The sequence below is a fragment of the Falco punctatus genome, assembly GCF_963210335.1.
Source record: "Falco punctatus genome assembly, chromosome: 2".
NCBI lineage: Eukaryota > Metazoa > Chordata > Aves > Falconiformes > Falconidae > Falco > Falco punctatus.
The window spans coordinates 41596040-41615659 of record NC_137581.1 but is presented as its reverse complement, the minus strand read 5'-3'; the positions used below and the strand labels follow the sequence as shown (position 1 = coordinate 41615659).

Sequence of the window (19620 nt, the reverse complement as noted above, 5' to 3'; positions counted from 1 at the left end):
ATTTATGCGTGTCCAGTTTTCTTAAGTATTCCCTGACCTGATTCTCTTCTACCCTAAGTCTTCCTTCCTCCAGTTTTTCCCCCTGGTCTCTGAGATCTTAGATCTCCTAAGGTCAGCCTTTCTAGTCCTGTGGCAAAGAAAGCATTCAGTACATTAAGTCCTTTGCATATCCTGTGTCACCAGTGCCATTGCCTCATGAAGCAGCAGGCCCACATTTTCCCTAGTACTCATTCTGTTATGTGCTTTTAGAAGCCCTTTTTCTTGCCTTTGACATCCCTTGTCAGATTTAATTCCAGATGAGCTTTGGCTTTCCTAACATCACCCCTGCATGCTAGATTCCTGTCAGTTTACCCATCCCTGCTTCTGCTTTCTGTATAGTCCCTTCATATGTTTTACTTTCGTTAGGAGCTCCTAGTTCATCCACATAGGGCTTCTGGCATTTTTGCCTAATTTCATGCTTTTTGAGATGGACTGCTCTTAAGGTTAGTTATTTTTGTGATACTGCAGAACTTCACTGTAGCACGGTGTAGAATCATAATTTCATCACTCAATTTTTCTTTTTTTTTTTTTTTTTTCCAGGATTATATTTTATAAAATATAAAGTCTGGATTTTCCATCTTATGTGCAATGCTAATACATCAATATGCATTTCATTTTCTATAAGAGCAAGATCAAAGGACACAATGAAATATTATGACTCGGGTCACTTGGATATTAATTGTGTCCCATGTGTGGCCACAGGCCTCAAGAGAGTTATTACTCAAATGACTCATAAGCTTGTTCTTCTCTATGGGCCAGATTTTTTGGCTGAACAATTCGTGATACATAGTTTTAACTAATCTTGTTCAATGAAATAGTATTTTCCTTTCTAACTTTTTTCCTTGGAGAAAGTTGCATGAGTACAAATGAATCCTGAAAAGTCCGGAAAAAAATGCTACACTGCACCGCACTGCACCTGCTAAACAATGTCTTGATCCAAAATCAAGCATTTCACTTTATTTTTTCTACAGAAAACTGAGCTAAAAATGTTTTAAAAATGAAAATGGCATTACAGCCAGGATAGATGTCCTGTTTATGAAGGATTCTTGGTGTACAGAGTCTGAAGGGGCTGGTACATTTTAATTAGAAGCCTGATTACTGAACAGTTTTTTTTCCTTAACAAAATATTCTTGCTCCTCCCACTGTTACTAGTATCTTCATCTCTCATTCTGCTGTGGAGATTTGCCGTTTAAAATACCTTCTTAATATCCTGATTTGTTCCCTGCAACAGTATGCATATTGATACAACAACAGCATATTATGTTTATTGTGAATGATCATGTCACAAACATAAGATCAAATATATTTTGATAGACAAAGAAACTATTAAGCTTGCTTTCCTACAACCACCACCTTCTTTTCCCCTCTTGAAAATCATTGCTCATGGTCCAGCAATGCTAAAATACAGATAATGAGCAAAACAAGCTATATTTCTTAATTTAGTTAACACTAGCCATTATTTACTGTCGCAGGTGAAATGACATCAATTTATGGGAGCACATTTGTCTATCTGAGAACAGTTCATTTTTATGTAGCAGGTCCAGTCACATTATTGCTGTGTTACTAACTTCATGCAGAAAATGTTATCTATGACAAGTTTTTCCTTTAATATTCTTTCTGTGAATAAAATGATCTTTTTTTTTTTCTTTGAGAAATTATGTATGTTATTTAGAAACTAGAACAATGGAACCCAAGTAGGGTACAGGTGCTTTCTTTAACAAATGCAAGTAAGAGAATTCCTACCTGCTTGGTAGAGAGTTTTTGGTGAGTCATACAAACACACAGGTTTCAGCGACAAAGCCGACTTAATTTAGATCCCATTTTTGCCCTCTGACTCCTGGCTATTATTTCTTGCTCAAAGCGTTGCAGTTCTCTGCTGATTCAGTTACAGTGTATAGTATGTTGTCTGTATGTGGGCTGCAAAGTAAACCAGAGCACAGAAAAGATTAACAGAAAGACTGTCAGAGGAGAGAGAGAAGATGAGAATTTAGTTTTGGTACAGATCACATTGCTTAATACTGTTAATAATTAATTATATTAATTTTAAGAATAATTTTAATGACAATAAAGGCAGCAAGCTGAAATTTAACCAGTCAATATCCCTATACTATCATCAACTGAAGTTAGACCTTGATTTAGGCCTATTGTGGGTTTTCAAAAGCCACATCAGTTATATCAGGATTTTGTGTTCTGCACGCATCTCTAATGTTTTACTCTAAAGTAAAAGCTTTTCATGTCGGTTCTGAAAATCAAACACAGTTAAATTGCTCAGAAATCGTGACTGTCTTGAGAATTCTGTCAATAAAAGTCAACTGCAAACATAACTGCTGGGTCTGTCAGGTTCATGACCATATCCAAACAGTCTAAAAGATAAGAGTGTAATACAAGTAGATCTATTGAAAATATCTCTACTAGAATAATTTACATATAATACACTTTTATATATATATATATATTTCTATTAAGTTACCAAATTACAGCAATAAATGGATTCTTTGACTGGTTCTTATTGTCACAGTATATCCAGTTCACTAAGAAACTGGAGTATTCATATTCTTTCTTGATGTACATCCAAATTATACATAAATATTAAAAAATGAAAGTCACATGGTACAGATCCTCCAAATTACAGCTACTTTCTCTGCCAGTGTTAATGCAGACTAAACATGAATCTCTTTCCTATTTAACATGATTGGAGCAACCTCAAATTTTGTCATGTAAATATATGATTTAGAATGTCTGCCTGTATCATGGTTATTGGAAAGAATATTTAGTGAATAGGCTACTAATTACTTCATTTTACATATGCTCAAATATAAAATGAAATTGCACTGTTTCTAAACATCATCGATTGTCAAAATAAACAAGGTTTGCTGTAGAGTTTTCTTTATTTTAAAATTTGTTTTATTATTTCCTCCAACAGATATTATAATGAATTGTTATTTAAACCAACCAATTCAGTGTTAGTTAATGGGGACTAATTATTGTACCATCTACAGTGGTTATGACATTCCAATGGAACAGAACGTGTTCTTGAATAAAATAGCATTATCTTCATTGTCTTATACCTTCCCTCCCTCTTACACCAGCTCTATCCTGTTCCTATCTATGCTAGTCTCTTGTATGACCCAAAGAAAGCATACAAAGTGGCAGAAATTCACACTCCCCCAACTTTAGCAGTGTTAGGAAGATACTACTGACAAACATTGACTGCCTAGTCAAATTCCTTTTCAATAATCTGATGTGGTCATCCAGCTGAGTATTTTCAGTCAGTTAGATTGTATTCTGTTTTTAACTAACAGAGCTTTAGGGAAGCATGAATAGCACAGGTCTTTCTTTTTCCTGCCATCATGATGATGGAACTCCCTCCCTTCACTGGAATGATATGAGATGGGTTCTGGAGGACTGAAAAAACAGAAAGGATAGAAACAACCACTGAAAACAATTTTGAACATTGTGGTGTGACATTGTGGCATTTCCAAAAGCATGTCTCTGACACCGTTAAAAACTGAACAGTGTTCTTAATACAGATATTCCTCAGAGAAATCTTTTAACTTGAACATATTCATATCAGTAATCTCTGTTCTGCCTCCTTTGTTAAACCTGAGGGAAAAGACTTATTGAAGATGCAAAATTTTCAAGTGTTCTAATTTTCCCAAGGTCATTTAGGAGATTGAAAGAATTAAACTGTACACAGTGACGTGCAGCTTGATTACATTTTTAACATCTCATCAGTGTTCTTTATTTCACTACTTGTTCATCTTTAAGTTAGAGCTTCCATTGTTTTGCTTTCCATACTTTGAGATTTTGTTTCATTATATTGAGATTCAGTCAGATGCAAGGAGTACGAAGGGTGAATTAAAAAAAAGTCCTTGATAATCATGAAGACATGATCTTCATTCCCTCCCTTGACATGTCTGCTCAAATATTCATACAAAATGGGCCAGAGAGATATAGTTGGTGGAAAAAATGTGGTTAGCAGTATTTTTTTTTCTCCATGCTTGTAATCCCATGGCTTTTCAGAGACAGGAGTGATGAATTACTATCAACACAAGACAGCTTTTTGATGTGTCCTCTTGTACATGAAAAACTGGTCTGAGACCACCTGAACTCATTTCTCCTGAGATTTTGAACAACAATAAAAAATGGTTTTATTTTGGACTTGGTAGGCCTCAGAAATGAAAATGCCAGTATGTCGAGGACAACACATCAATCTAATTTGCTACCTGCATTCCCAACCCTGTTTTTTCCCTACTGAAATTGCTGCACAGTATGTGATACAATGTCAGCCATATTCCACTATTAAGCTGTAGTTCTTTTTAGGAAGTGTTTGTCTTTCTGAAACAAGCTTTGATTGCAAAGGCTGTAGGTGCAAAGAACTTGTAAAATATTTATTAATTTTGAAGTCATTTGGGGAACCTATTTAATTAAAAGAGAGCTGGATAATGGGATGAGGATTTACAGTTAAATTACTTGATTCCATCAAATAGCATTGCATTTTTATTGTTTTTGCTAAAGAACAATTTGGTATTTTACAGTGAGATGATTCTGTGTTGTTATTTTCCTGTCTAATAAGACAGAAATAAAAACAAATGTGTAAAAAAAAAAAGTTTGGGAAGCTGTGGTTACATGCAAACATTATTTCTTCTTGTTTTATCCAGATAAATAACAAAAATGTCTTTTGGTGCCTTCTGACTGGAACAGACATGCTGGAAAAAAGACTTTCCAAAGCACACAGGGTCAGTACAGAGGAAGAATTTCTAGAGTACAGAAAGGTTGCACAGTTTCTCATTTCTATAGGAGGACTCTTTGGATAACAGCAGCATTTTCATCCATATTCTTTAATTCTTTGAGAAGTAGCAAAAGTCTAGACTTCCTTTAATTATGTGTTTATAAAAGTCTTCTTTTTTTGAGTACATGATAGCTTCCACCATTAGCTAAGTTAATGAAGTGACAATATATACAGCTCATGATCAATTCTAACAAAATTCTGCATCTTTATTTCCTTTTTCTTAGGTTTCTTATACTCCAACTTCAGTGCATTGCAGTACTCTCAGTCTTTAAGATTAATTAAAAATAGAAGTATTTCCTGTATGATTGTTTCTTTGCATGTGTGCATGTGTGAGATGAGATGTATAGTCTAATTAAGAGTGCTGATAAAAAATTTAACTTTAAGTGCTATTCATTAATTCAGCTCCACTAAAATGAAATTACACTAACCTATATATTCTTATATACTAACTTATGATCACCATACATTAACACCATAAACTATACAAATTGTTACACAGAAAGTCTACATTTTAACATTACTTCCTTGTGTCATAACCAGCTGTCAAGTTATCCAAGAATATTGCAATTAACTTCTGTGTAACATTAGTAGAAATAAGAATATCCACATTATTTGATACGCCTCAGACTTTAGACAAGATCACTTTTATCTTATCAGTCCACTGAGGAAATACTGAACTTTGGTGAGGTGAATAACACAATTTATTATCCAATGGAGTAAGTATTGACTTCAAATGTTGGTCTCTTGGGAAAACATTTCTTCATATTCCCTGAAATACAAAGTACATATGTATCTGAGCTTGGTTGCCTCTAACATAAGGATTAACACCAGGCCTTTGTGGGAGAGCCTAACAGAAGTTATTGTAGAAGGCATGGCACATCAACATTGTAGCATGAATCCCATTTCTGAGCATTATTTCTTCTAATCAGCTGTAAGCATGTGCTGAAGGAATACTACAATGCTCTAAGTAAAATTGAAACTACTGATAAATCATGTGAGTTGTACAAGATGCACAACAATTCTAACTCAAATAATTTATAGATAGTTGGTATAAACATACTGGTAAATGCAGATTATTGCAAAAGAAGAGCTGTATGTCACCGTAGTACTTCCAGCTAATGAAGAGAAAAATTATCTTTTTTATTTAAAGTGCAAACTGAACGAATTCAACACCTAAAGAAGTTCAATGAAAGAAATCAAACTTCATTATATTTGTATATTTTCAACAACTGCTAGAATGAATTGGCTGTAGCCTCAGCTTGCCCAAATGGGTATATCCATGAGAAACTATGTTATACTTTGCTTACAGATATTGAGACATACCAATAAGCAAAGAAAGAAAACTATGGTAGAAGAGATTTATTTAGTTAGCTAGGTTCTTAGTGAATCAAAATTAATAAGAACTTAACCATCCATGATCCTGTAAGGAATCTAAGCTGCTAAACTGAGTTTTAGGTGTAAACTGAAAATATCTGTATCAAATGAAGTGCTGAAAATCCCTTCTCATCTGCACCCCACAAGAGCTACTTCTTCACAAGAACTTGCTATTCCACTTCAGACTCTTCAAGGTCCATAAATCTGTGTTTCTGCACATGCCCAGATTTTTTAATAAAAATCAGATTTACTAAAACTTCACAAACAATCCAATATTATCATTAAGAATTCCCCTGCAGGCAAATATGAAAGATCTATCCCTTGAGCTGCTTTCATTCATATGGTATGTTTATTTTTCACCTGAAAATCTCCTGCATGCCTACAGTTGTATGTTCTGCTTTTGTCTCTGGTTGTGGTGATCAGTGTAACTAGATGACCTTGGAAACCAAAACATATGTGTTTCTCTGCTTGTTGAATAGACATTGTCTTCAAACCCCAAGCACAACGAATTTCCACACAGGTTACGGTGGTAGCAGCTGGTATAAGGGCAGTGGCCTCTTAAAGAAGAGTAAAAAGGTCAGAATGTGTCCTCGGTAAAGTTACTCCATTTCCTGAAACAATTTAACTCTGTATCTTTCACTGCCCTAGAGACAGCTTTAACTATCAAGCTAACGTGTTGCTATATTTTCTCTGGTTAAAGCCTTATTTTATGAGGCAATGAGTTGTTCTTGCATGCTGCTGAGATGCCACATCAGTTGGAGTTCAAAATATTCAGCTGCTGACAACAGACACTCAGAAACTTCCTGACTGGGACAGAATTTCAGCTCCTGTTCACAGAAATGCCTGTGTGAGTGAAATCAAATTACTAGTCATACAAAACAAGCCATTTTCTTGCTGTGAAAAATAAATATAAATACAAACAGCATATGAAAAACTCCTATGTATGCACCCTGAGTATTCCCAGAGTAAAACTGCTTAAATGAAATAGGACCTGGATTGGGTGAAACAATGTTTCTTTAGATGAGATTTAAAATTTCCATTGAGAACACAGATAATCCAGTTATCTGATTTACAAGTACATTATTCTTTTGATCAAACTATTATATGCTTAAGGATATACATGATAAATTTACAGAGAGACACACATCTTCATAGCTCACTGATTCACAGCTTTCCTTTCATATCCAATTTATCATCTGAACCTAGGCATGTGCAGAATTATTGTCTTTCTTATGTTGAAATGTACCAAACGGTAAAAGAGTTTTATAGAATTCCGACAGTCCTGGGTTTGTGTCTTCTGTCACAAAACACAGAGAAAATTACGGCACAGATGAAGCCTGGTAAATAATTATAATAATTACTGTATTCACAACAGATTTCATAGAGATCTTTTTCAGCCTGCAGCGTGGAAACTTCTTTCCACTGCATAGTTTATATTCTGTATTGTTGTTCTCAGCATCTAAGGCCCCATAAAAAGCTTCTTAGAGCTATTACCTTTTCTACAGAAGCAAAGCTAAAGTATTTCTTTCCCTTTTACTTGCAAGATAACCTTCCTAATACTCAAAATGCAATAGCCCTTATTCAGATAAGAAGTCCTGCTGAAGTCAACAGAACTAATAGTACAGACGAAGTCATAACTAGGCTTATTAACATTTCATTTAATCAATAAATGTAGATAAACTTTTTTAATTCTTTAAGAACAAAAATCATTATAAATTTGAGTTTAAAATCACAACAAATACAAGGGAAAGAACAGAAGAATATAATGGCTGCTCTCTCTTCAACCTGAAATGTCTCTAATGCAGCCTTCTGTTGGTTCAAAGGAGAGAGAGGCAGGACTACAGATGTGGGGAGTGTGGGAGGGTGAGGCTTAAACTGAGGCATTTCTGGCAGGGTAAGATCTGAAAAAGGGAGACTTGAAAGTAACAATTGTAAACAATAACAAATTATGGCAAAAAACCTGAACTGACAATTTTCTGTAGAAAATTTGAATTTATATTATTATTATGCTACATCTTAACTGAACCAGATATCCCATTTTTCACACCATATAGTACAGAATTGAAGATATCCAACATGGCACCTCTATATTCTAAGTGGCCTCCAGTACCCTCCATCCCAGTAAGCCCCATTTGGAAGAGCTGGAGGTGAGAGCTGTAGCTCTTTTCCTCTGTACCAGCCAGAGCAGCAAGCTGACACCTGCAAGGTAATAGTGACCTATAGCTGCAAGACTTAGCCAATCAGAAGAGGACTACTTCATTGGAAATACATAGTTGTTTTCCTCCCCAACAGCCTTCAGTGAGGCTATCTACAATTTGCTCTATGCTAGGAGCACAGCCAGTCAGAGTGTCTGAATTATGCATTCAGACAAAACCAAGGAATTTCAGAAAATGAGATGAAATTTTTAGCATCAAATTCAGCAGCTTGAAAATTTGGCTGTAACTCCTACTCGCTAAATATAAAAAATGCAGTAGCATCAGACAATGGGTCTGATGCAATTGCCTTGGAAATCAATGTGTCTGTCTTTTGACTTCAGCTAAATTGACACTAATCCAACATCCTCTCACTTTATCACTTCCACTCCTATTCCTCCTTCCCCTCCCTCACTTTTCACCTTCCACAGCTTCTCTTCAGTCCAGCCCCTCCTTCTGCTGGCAGAAAGCATCACATTTATGTTAGAGAATCTAAGTTTTTGGCATTTAACTATAGTGATCTTTAGAACATGCCAAATTGAAATGGCTTTCTTTTGGTTGGTTATTTTTACTTAAAATTATTAATTGGAGGGGAATAAAGCAGTGAACAAGCATTTCAAAGTACAAGTGCAGGCATAGAAATATAATTTGAAAAAGCCCACACAAATACTTCATTCAGTAAGGTTAACCTCCATTCTTAAAATGTTTTGACCTGTTTCTGTGATTCAAGTAAGAACACTGCAGGTAATTACTTGAACAAACTCTAAGGCTGCGATTATTTCAACAGACTGAATGCTTGAATTAGTATCACATACAATTTGGAAGACATCCAACCAGTAGGTAACAAAGGAGTTTTCTGGAAATCTTACCTCTGAAATTGTACACCTTATAATTAATAACAGAAGATCAAATTCTGAGGAGAACAAAAAAGAGATAAGATCTGTCATTATCAGTGAAAATAAACCATGCAGTCTAAAGCAAATATTCAGAACAATAAAAATTCTCAGAAGATATTTACTAGAAGAAAAAACCCACCACATTCTTCTGAAATACACACAGAAATAATTCTTTGGATTATTTTAGAACACAATCTGTAGTATATTAGTTTTATTGTGTAGGTATCTTTTCAATTAAAGCTTAAATAAATGAATGAATGTTAGTTAAGTCCTTTAAGGAAAAAAGCTTTATTTAATTAAAAAAACAAACAAAGAAATTAAAAAAAAAAAACCAACCCCACAATGCAATACACAATTTAATGACTAAAGGTAGTACTATTTAAACTTTTTGAAGCCTGAATCAAATTATAGCCTAAAATAGAATAAGTTCTATATATAACAATAAATGTTGTGAAAGTACCGATAATTTTAAAACCAAAAGCTATTGTTCAGATGACTAAAAATATTCTACTATTCTAAGAAATCATTTGGTTTTTTCACTCTTAAGAAAAATTTATTTTTTAGAACAGGAGATTTTAGTATAAGTGTGACTTCGAACTCTGAACATACTACTGTAGTTACACAATATATATTAATATATTGTTAATAATAATTAATAAATATTAATTCCATATATTAATATTAGAGTCTAAAGAAATACAAGTTTATCTTCCAGGAAAATTTCATTTCAATATTTTTTAATTTTACAGATAAATAAATATCTAGTTCTGTTTTTTATCTATCTTGTTAAATATTCTGTATTTTATTATTATGAGATACTAGATTAGTAGGGATAACTCTGCTTTCAGCCTGCCTGGTGTTACTAGCATAACACTGGAAGAATGCCTTAGTTTGGTTTTATTCCAGTTTAAATGCATGGAAAATTTGCCTCAGTTATACTAATACTGAATTCTATTTTCCCACTAAAGCCCAAATTCTTCCTAAGATCTTTACATAATATATGACTACAAGTTAGTATAAGTGCATTATAAATTATGACAAATCAGTTTTAATTATAAAAAAAAAATCTTTTAAGAGGTAGTTCATTGGCTTATTTCAACAGCTGTTTCTATTCTTTTTACTTCTCAATTTATTGGGAAAAGAAAATTGAGCCTGAGATTGGGTTATGGATAATTCTCTTAAGATTAAAAGCTATATTCTCCCATAAGAAGAAATAATCAGGGCCAAACTCTATCCTACATTGTAAATATTTTTTGTTTATCATTTATATTCTAAATTTATTTAGCATGTCTTGCTTCCTACAGTCTCCTAATTATTCTTCAAACATTTGAAATGTTTGACAAGGGAAAAAACGTACCAACAAGGAACAAACAAGAAAACATGTTTAACCCTAGCAGAACTAAGAAACCTATGAGAAGTGTAGTAGACCTTTGAACAAACTAGAAACAAAAGAAGGAATTAAGGTGATTTAGAGCACTGCAAGTGATAAAACATCAGTTTTGGCATCAATCAAGAAATCAAAGAGATATCTACCAGATATCAGTATAATTAAGCACCTTGAAAAAGTACGAGGAAATACGTAGCATGGTGGAAAAATAGCAATGAATAACTATGCTAAAAGAGTCACAAATGGTGAGGTTGGTGACCAACACAAATGTTGTTACTTCAATTTTCTTTGTTCTGTTATAAACTATTTAACATCTCTTTAGTGTTCATTTCATAATCCAGTAATGCTAATTCTTCACAATTTATGAGCTATGGCCACAAACTATGTTTTTCCTGCTAAGGAAAGAAACCCACTGTCTGCCAACAAATTATATGACCTACTTACACCCCCACCCCATTTGGGGCCTAGTTATCATTGCTCACTTAGAGTTTACATGACATTTTGCAAGCATGTATTTACCAAGGCTAATACCGATCTGAATTATCCTCTCTCCTTTGTAATTCATAAAACACATTAAGTGGTAGGAGGTCTTAAGTGCCAGTGCTGATCACTTTGCTTTAATATGGATTTGGAGTCTAAAACCCAATTAGTGAAAGCATCAAGAGCATCTCTACAATAATTATGCTGTTGTTTTCCATTCTTTAAGATTTCAGTTTTAATCCATATCTATAATTTTAAGTCAGAAGTAAGCTACATAATCAGCAGAACTGGGAACATGTTCAAGGCCAGACTGAATGTACCTACATCTATATTGCTAAATAAAGAGAGAGCCAGGCAACAATATCAAAGACTGTAACTCTATATTACTCAGTTTGCCTAATTGTTAGGTCGCTTATACACGCATTCTCCATCTGGGTATCTCCTGGAGCATACTCAGACACAACTCAAGACACTGACCACTCTAAAAACTGCTCTCAACAGGCACTATGGATGTGAATGCACAGGGGTGACTTCCTTTTTCCCACACAGTATTCCAGCAAAATCCTAAAGGTTTTGCACTCTCCTGTGCTCTCCTGAAACATGCCAGTACAGGTAACAAGTACCCTAAAAGACACACTGAAAAGCACCATTCACATTATTTCTGAAGCTATGACCTGGGGGATAATAAGTAAATAAATTATATGATATGATATGATATGATATGATATAATATAATGTAATGTAATGTAATGTAATATAATATAATATAATATAATATAATATAATGACTTTGGACCACAAGTGCAACCTCTGGGTCCAGAGGAGGTCCAGAGGTGCATAATCAACAGAGAGTCTGAAAATAGTTTGTAGACAAATAGGTTTCACAGTGTGACAGTAAGCCAGTTTGTGCCCTGCATCTTTGGGGTCAAGGATCAGTCCGTGAATCACTTTCATGTGGCTTCAAAATCACAGGCAACAGCTATATCTGAAATGCGTTTACTGTCACTGAAAGAGTGTTCCCAAATGATGCAGCTAGCTCACTTCTATGATAGGTGAAGGGATTGGTATACTGTGTTGATTTTCTTTTCCTCTGAATCCACCTTCCTTCTGCATTGAAACACTGGGAACTCATGAGTACCGTACATGCAACAGCATCCACTAGGATTCTAGGACCCAAACCAAAAGATATGCCAAACCTACTTGAAAATATGGATATATTTTGTAATGCAAACCTATACTAACTCTGTTGATAGATACGTCTAGACTACTGTTCATATTTCTTGCACAAAGACATTGACACTGCAAACCACCAGCAAGAGGAAAGACTTTTGTTAAGGTCCACTTTCAGACTTAAAACAAACAAACATAAAAAGCCAAACCCATGGAGGGTTACATTTTCTTCCTCTAGAAACCATGCAGCAGACCCAGTTGCAAGAGCAACAGTTCACAAATCTCCCGGATGGGATGAACTAGCCAATGCATCACCAGTGACTGGGAGGCAATTACTGCACTTGAGAGTGGAGATGCAGTGCTCAGCAAAGCACTGTGTAAACAGAAGTAATACATGCAGTGAAAATTTCGTAACTGAATCAACAAAACAGTCATGAATTGCTCAAATTTACAACCTTGCCTCACTAGGAAGAATACAACAGTGAATACAGCCACAGGTAGTCCTCTTTATTTGTATGGTCTTCCTGAAAATCATGATAAGCTTTCTGATGCCTCAAGCAATGTCATTATTTCATATGACCACATTTTATCATGAAATATTTATTTTTATGTGCAACATGCTTATATTTGCCTGGGAACTGGAAGTAGATTTTAGGATCATGGAACACTCAGATTATCATATTAACTAAAATTGGAAGTACAGAGCTGCATTCATAAAATATTCTTACTTGCAAACTTTTTCTTAGATACAATGGTAAACCTGATTGGTTACAGTTCATGATAGCAATAATCCCTGCAACATCATTCATTAACACAGTTAACTAATTTGCTGGAGTTTTAACTGCCTTTGGCTTTCCCTCAAGCTGTTAGCAAACTGGTCATTAACTGCTGGTTACAATTGATTTCTCAGGGCCCTATTTAAAAGAAATTTTATTTCAATTCAGCACCCACAGAGCCTAATCTTTATTCGGTAAACAAAAATTATTCTCTGCCTTAGCGACAGACCTCTTGTTCCATATTCTCTTTGGTATACCCTTTCAGGGATCTATGGGGAGGTAAGCTTTGTGGCTAAGGGCTAAAGCAAAAAACAATCCTTGCTATTTTTTATTTTCAAGTGGTAGGGGAGCACAAAAAGGAAGAGCACTCTATTGACATCTAGTGGAAGGAAAGGAGACAAATTAAATGCTCCAACAGGCAGCCTGCAGCTTATTTGTTTGCATATATTATTTATGTTTGGAAACTATATCTGCTAATACCATGATGTAATCTGATCGTAACATCATAACAGTGTACAGGAATGATGGCCAATTAAATGTATGCAGAGTGGACAGCTAACCTAAGACAATAGCTTTCTGTAGCAGGGTACAAAAGTTATGGCCTTTATTAAAAAAAAAAAAAAAAAAAAAGACTAGGAAAATGTTTTCTAAAAGACTGTAACTTTAAGAGGTATCTGTAAATTGAAAGGAAGTTTGTTTAAGAGTAATTTGTATGTAACAAGACTTGTTTTTTAATTCTTCCTGGATTCTTATCAGAATTTATAAACACTGGGAATGTGTAGTAAAGCTGCTAGCAAAACAACAAGTGGAAAAAAATGGTGAGCAGGCAGCATAACAAGAAGTGTGGTAAGTTGTCACTAAGAACAAAGTAGGTCACATCACCATAAGGTCAGTGGTAAGGATTTACTACCCAGCAAGACTGGTCAATCCCAACTGTGAGCTACATGTTACTGCAGAAGCACAGAAAAAAACAGCTGACACAGGAGTTGCCTTGTTAGAAAACAGGACCATGAAATAGTTAGCAGTTAGAAGCTGTATGTATGTTATCCTGCTTATGAACTTTCTTATGTTTTCCTTTTCTCCCTCAAATAAAATATTCTTTGTTAAGTCAAGTAATTTACATTTGTTAATTAGGAAAAAAAAAGAGTTGGCTATGCACCAGAAAACATATTTTCCAGTGCTTATGTATGAGGATTTAAGCCTGTAGAAAGCCTGTATAAATGAAATTTATATTAGCCCATCTGATTCCAAATAAGACCTGACTAAAGGGTTATATGGAATTCAAATCTGTGATGACCATACTACTGGACAGCAGTTACACCATGTCACTCTTTTCTTTGTACTCTTAATTAGGCTGTCTTTCTCCTCCACATCTCCGTATATTTTTTCCCTCTAATTTATTGCCTGTCTGAAAGCATTGAAATGTTACTTCCCTTTCCACTCAAATTAAAATGGCTACCTTGCCAGCCATGCCCTAATATGTCAAATAAGTACTTTCATAACTTATTCTGTGTACTGGCTATATAAGGGATTCCTTGTAAACAGCCGCAAAGCCACCCCATTGTCATTCTTTACACCTTCTGCTGAAACTTGCTGTGAGGCCTAGGTGAAATGGTATAGAAGTTATGCCATGAGAGGTCCTGCCTACATCTGTAAGGTTTAACCTGAATCGTCTCATACTTTCTTGGCCTTTTTTCTCTGTTTTGTTTGTATCTTCATGCATTGCTCACACATTTTTAAAGTGGGAACTGACTGTTGCATATTTGTTTAGCAAGTGGCAGAATGAGACCCTAAGCCACGAATGGAGTCTTCTGGTAAAGCTACAGAACAGAATCGCAGAAATGAAGTAATCTTCAACCTATAAGAAGTGGCTAGACAAAAGAGGCATGGAAGTGAAGACCAACAATCTAAACAGAAACCTCGAGTTCATTTATTTTAACAACATAGAACTCCATGCAAATGTTTCCATCATACACTGGTGTTGTGTTGGTTTTAGTTGTGGGGGGTTTTCCCCTTTAATTCCATGAGGGAAAACATTCTACACCTAACAAAACAAACAAACAAAAAACAAAATAAAAAGGAAAAGAAAAAAGAGGAAGAAGCAGCAAGCATAAGAATTCAAGTTTTGCAATAAACTTGACACTATGAAAATTAAATTGGCACAAAATAGATTAGTAACTAAACTAATTGAGTAATTTGTTTTCATAGACTGGGTTGCCAAAATTTCATTTAGCCCTCTTTCTCTTTTATACCGAGAAAATCACATGTCAAGAAAAATTGCTACTGTGATAGAAGTGCTTTACGGAATGTCTATATATACATGGTTTTGTGTACATGCATAAGAAAGACAGATTTAAAATCTAGTACTTTCCGAATTAAAAATCTGCATTTGTTCACTAGGTGATTGACATACACATACACACACAGAGGGACTGACAGAACTCACTGACACTACCACCATGCATGGAAGACTTTTGTCTCAAGGAAAGCACACTTATAAATAGCTGTTTATTTGTGCTCTAATTCAAGACTTCCAGTATTCAGCTAGCTCTGTCAAAGCCTTGTCACTCATTCTTCAGTGTAAAATATCTCTCCTGTTCCTATTCTTCCAGCCAATACTCTGGTCTATATATTTGTTATCTCTTTGTCTTGACAGCTGTAGCCTACTCCCATACAGCTTTTCCATCATCCTTTGTCCATTTTTTTCAAAATATCAAAGTTAAACGCATCACCCTGTTTTGGAAAACCAACATTAACTTGCAGTCCTCCAAACTTTTCATCATTTTCTTATCACATTCGTGTATAGTCTTCAAATTCTCCATATTACTGCTGTCTGATTACGAAATTTTTTCTTAAATCTGCTCTGAACCTCCACCTGTTCTTCATCTTCTGAATGGTTCTTTTGCTTCTTTCAGAAAAATTTATATTGTTAATTGTTTTACTAGTCTTTTTAGTATGAAATAATTTTCCAATGACCATCTATTAAGTGAAGTTTTTCTTTTCCTGCACACTTTTTACTAAAAAACAAAGAGACAGACAATTTCTTCATTAAAAAGTAGGGCTTCATCTCAGTCTAACCTGTCTTCACTTCTTTTATCTACAAATGAACATCTTGGGTATATTTGGGCAAGTTTCTTAGGATCAGATCCAAAGAAGATCACAGGGAAAGATTTGCTTAGAACCCGCCAGGTAAGTCATTGCAAATAAAAATCTGTGTACCCAACACAGTGTACCAGTAGCTTTAAGCTACATCTATACTAGCAAATTAATTGTGTTCAGAACCAATGGAGGATATTGAGGCAGAAAGCATTAAATGAGTCCTTGTGTGTCTGTCCATACCGTTAAATTCTTTCATCCTCTGAAACAGGAAATCAGACCCAAAATTGTAATTAAGAATGTCCATAGCACGTGATAACACACGAACCATGTGCAGGTATTATTTGGGAGAGTGCTAATTGACTCAAGTCAAATTGCCAGGAGCCACTGGAAAGAAAAAAAAAAATGAAAGAAAAAAAAAAAGGACACTGAAGTTCCAAAGCATATGAACATTCCCTGGAACTGTTTATTTTACTAATATAAAAATAGAAGACATCTCAGGATATGATCCATCCAAGACATGCTTTACTGTGGTCAGCAGGAAATATTAAACACAGGGTATATCTTGAAACATGTTTCATTCTTTTAGTTTAAAACATGCCTCGGTGCCTTTTTCCACTCCTGTTGTAAAGGAAAGTAGCTATAGCCTTTTAAAGAGGGGGCTTTAGATCAGTCCTTAAAAAAGCCAAAAGTTCAATAACTTTTTTGTGATTTTTTTATAAAGTCAAATACATTTTGCTGAGAGGGACACAAATCAGTATTTCAAATTGCACCATAACACCCAGACTACTTGATGACGATGTGCCGTTGTTCATAAACAAACCATTAAAGCAGAAAGAGAGAGCATTATTAAAGATAAAGCATCTGTAGGTGATCTGATCTCTATCACCCACTTTAAATACTACTACAAATGACACATGCCTAGTAATACCCCCATCCTGTTAATGTACCAGAATAAAGTACACTGGTTTGTGTATGATTTTTTCACCAAATTAATCTTCTGAACTGAAATAGGATTTCGGTAACAGAGGTAGACAGTGACCTTTTGCAGCAAAAAAGAACATCCTCAATGTTAATGTCTTTTGGATGAAGTGGGAAATCAGGATTTGAACTTCCTACTTTCAGGAAGGATCATGAAACTGAACCTTCACAATCCATGTCTCAATCAGCAATCTAGCATCTGGACATCTGCATAAATTTGCAGATTGCTAAACATTTTCAGAGTGCATGTGTCAGGCATGTTTGAGAATGCCAACTCTAACAGCTGCCTCGGGGAACAGAGCCAAACGAAGAATAATTTCTCAGTCTCGACTGGGTTTAGGTTTATGTATCACAACCAAGGCAGAATAACACCTTGGCAAGGTTTGGAGCGTAACTCTGTGTTTATATCATTTTAGAGTTGAAAAGTAAGCTTCACCAGGGAAAATCAGCAGGTAAATGAGGGCTTTCTTTCCTCCATGTATTATTTGTCCTTGTGATTTTTTTGTTATTATGTCAATGTACTGCAAAAAAAATATTTAAAACTTATATCATTAATATTTTCCTCTCTTGCAACATTACAATCACTAATGGTGTTAATCATGAGAATAAAGTCTAATGTTCTGTTTTTCATTCACAGCCCTCCCCAAGTTTAATTTTTATATTACTTGGGTGTGTTTTTTTTTCTGTCAGAAATCAGTATCTTTAAGTCTGTGATGTTAAAATACTGTATAAGTAATACTTTAGAATCTATTTTTCAAATCACCAGGATAAACTTATATTCCTGTGCTGAGAAAACAGTTAACTCTTTAATTTGCTAGTTTTATTTCTACTCAAAAGATTTCTAAGCTCCTTCACATTCATTCTTTCCTACCTCTAAAAAGAATGCTCTTTATCAGCATTCTGAGAGTCAGGATTTTCAGATGCCAAGTGATCAAACTTCAACTCAAGTGAAAGGCAGCAGGAGCTAGAAGTTAAGCATCCGGCATCAAGAAAGCAATACCCAGGTGTCAGACAGAATCAGTCATCATGTGGTTGGATATAAGGATATAGTGAAAAATGAAGTTACTCCTCAGAAAAAGGACCCTAATTTTGGTATATATTTTATTTACTTTTAGTCTTATTTCCTATTTACAATAGGATTGCATTAACAAAGTTTATGTGTGTGTTATGTCTGTTACCCTCAAATGCTTTTGAAGACAATTAATTTTAATTGTATTTGGCAAGAGGTCAGTAATCTCTGATATGCTGAGTTCTTCAAGCTTTACGGTAAAGGATAGCCAAGTAGAAGACAAAATGCTGTAATTGTTCCTGTTCTCAAAAAGCTGAAATATCAGTTTAACAGGTCTTGAAACAGATATCACAGAAAATACTGAAAAGAGAAACATTATGGAAGAAGAAACTGCTAGAAGACTTTCTAAGTTACTTTTGCACTTAGCTAGAACCTGGAGTTGCTAGAACTATGCTAATAAATTTATGAGGGTCACAACATGAGCTCTAGACCTTGTCCCTGGCTATCCATGATATCTAACTGTTAACATGTTCTTTTGCACAGTTTTTGACTTCAGATGACCAAGTAGTTTGCAAAAGAGTCAAGCTATGCCAGATCGACCACCCAGACAGAACTTGAGAAAAGCTGCTGGCACTGCTTAGTTTTTTAGTATAGATACAACCCCAAGATTGCAGACGTTTGTTTCTTGCCAGGTGTTAGCAACTCAGTGCTCAGCTGCTATTGACAGCTTCCAAAATACTTGCTGAGTGAGGGGAACTCCTCAGCTGCTTGCTTTCCACTTGTGCTTTCTTTGAAATCATGTCCAGGTTTGAGGGGTGTAACCTTTTCACCCAATTGCCATACTCTTCAAATGTTGGCATATATGGACAGAATTAGATTCCATTCCTTTTCTCCAGAAGAGTTTCCTCACCAGCACATTGCAGGCCTCATTGTGTGGTTAGCATCTTCCTACCCTTCTGCTGAAATTGTGCAACTCTGCAAAAAGGAATGCAAGATTCACTGAAGTAGAACAAGAGCATAATTTTGCGTAGGAGTGACTAGGATGTCACCTGAAACATGGTACCTGTTTCAGAAATGTTCAAAATTTTATTATTGACTATGTAAGTACATTTCAGAATAACTATTTAAAACAGGAATCACAGTTCAAGACTTTTCCTTTCCCAGTAGGATTTCCCAACCACTCCCCAGTTAGGTAAAATCGGTATAGCCAGATGGTTAACCTATTCCCATATGGGATGTGTTTTTGAATAATTTTAGGTGAGAGAGAGAAATGAATTTGCCTTTTCTACCATCTGGACAACACTTTAACTGCCTCATTCTTACAGAAAAAGAGAACGTGATTTTTTCTAGCCTAGTTTAATGAAAATAACATCTGAACAGTATTTGTTAGCAGTCCACTTTTGTCACTATGTTAAGTTAATGGTGAAA

The 19620-nt window shown here is 35.0% G+C and overlaps 1 long non-coding RNA gene across 2 annotated transcripts in view; it reads right to left on the bottom strand.

The window, feature by feature from the left end:
- The window catches only part of LOC308059468, a 73932-nt gene that overhangs the window by 39738 nt on the left and 14574 nt on the right, over nucleotides 1-19620 (bottom strand). Inside the window, exon 2 of one of the 2 annotated variants that reach the window (XR_013926259.1) lies at nucleotides 1783-9310. This is a non-coding gene — a long non-coding RNA (uncharacterized lncRNA). Of the gene's footprint in view, nucleotides 1-1782; nucleotides 11922-19620 lie in introns of those variants that run through there. The other variant, XR_013926260.1, reaches the window with a different exon arrangement.